The sequence below is a fragment of the Lolium rigidum genome, chromosome 1, assembly GCF_022539505.1.
Source record: "Lolium rigidum isolate FL_2022 chromosome 1, APGP_CSIRO_Lrig_0.1, whole genome shotgun sequence".
NCBI classification, from domain to species: domain Eukaryota; kingdom Viridiplantae; phylum Streptophyta; class Magnoliopsida; order Poales; family Poaceae; genus Lolium; species Lolium rigidum.
Genome location: NC_061508.1, coordinates 92,802,558 through 92,804,008, shown reverse-complemented (window position 1 = coordinate 92,804,008; position 1,451 = coordinate 92,802,558).

Sequence of the window (1,451 nt, the reverse complement as noted above, 5' to 3'; positions counted from 1 at the left end):
TTGATTGTTACATGAGTTTCTCTCATCCATGCAACGCCCGTTCATCCATCCCTGTGCCTACGAGTATTTTAATCCTGCTGTTTACTATAATCACTACTCGCTGTCTTTGTTACTCTCTGCTTCGTTATTTCACTACGCTACTGCTATAAAACCGTTACTACTCGATAAACTCTTGCGAACAAGTACTGTTTCCGAGTGCAAGCTGAATTGACAACTCCGCTGTTAAGGCTTTCAAGTATTCTTTGTCTCCCCTTGTGTCGAATCAATAAATTGGGTTTTACTTCCCTCGAAGACTGTTGCGATCCCCTATACTTGTGGGTCATCAGACGTATCAAGGTGAGATGCACCCGGGGCACTACGACAAACTTTGATAGGATCAATAATATGTGTATCCACAGCATTTTGCAATAGTGTGGACAACCCATCCGCGACAAATAAAAATAGGAATGGCGAGAGAGGATCACCTTGTCGGAGGCCCCGAGAAGGAGAAAATGAATCCAGGAGGTTTCCATTAAACTTTACCTTGTAACTCACCGAGGTGACACATGACATTATCCAGTCCACCCACCGGCAAGAGAAACCCATCCTTTGCATCACTTTCTTCAGAAAGTCCCAATCCACCCTATCATAAGCCTTAGAGAGGTCCAATTTGTAAGCACAAAAATCCTTATTAGTATTTGTATTGTTTTCAATAAAATGTAAACATTCAAAGGCCACCAACGCATTATCTGTGATCAACCTGCCTGGGACAAACGCACTCTGGTTGACAGATGATACGTCTCCGACGTATCGATAATTTCTTATGTTCCATGCCACATTATTGATGATATCTACATGTTTTATGCATACTTTATGTCATATTTATGCGTTTTCCGGAACTAACCTATTGACGAGATGCCGAAGGGCCAGTTCCTGTTTTCTGCTGTTTTTGGTTCCAGAAATCCTAGTAAGGAAATATTCTCGGAATTGGATGAAATCAACGCCCAGTGTCCTATTTTTCCACGAAGCCTCCAGAAGTCCGAAGGGGAAACGAAGTGGGGCCACGAGGTGGGGACACAGTAGGGCGGCGCGGCCCAAGCCCTGGCAGCGCCGGCCTAGTGTGTGGCCCCACCAGGACTCCACCGACCTTGCCCTTCCGCCTACTTAAAGTCTCCGTCGCGAAAACCCTACCACGTTCGACGAAACCAGAGAAAACCTTCAAGAGCCACCGCCATCGCGAAGCCAAGATCTGGGGGACAGGAGTCTCTGTTCCGGCACGCCGCCGGGACGGGGAAGTGCCCCCAGAAGGCTCCTCCATCGACACCACCGCCATCTCCATCAACGCTGCTCTCTCCCATGAGGAGGGAGTAGTTCTCCATCGAGGCTCGGGGTTGTACCGGTAGCTATGTGGTTCATCTCTATCCTATGTACTTCAATACAATAATCTCATGAGCTGCCCTACATGATTGAGA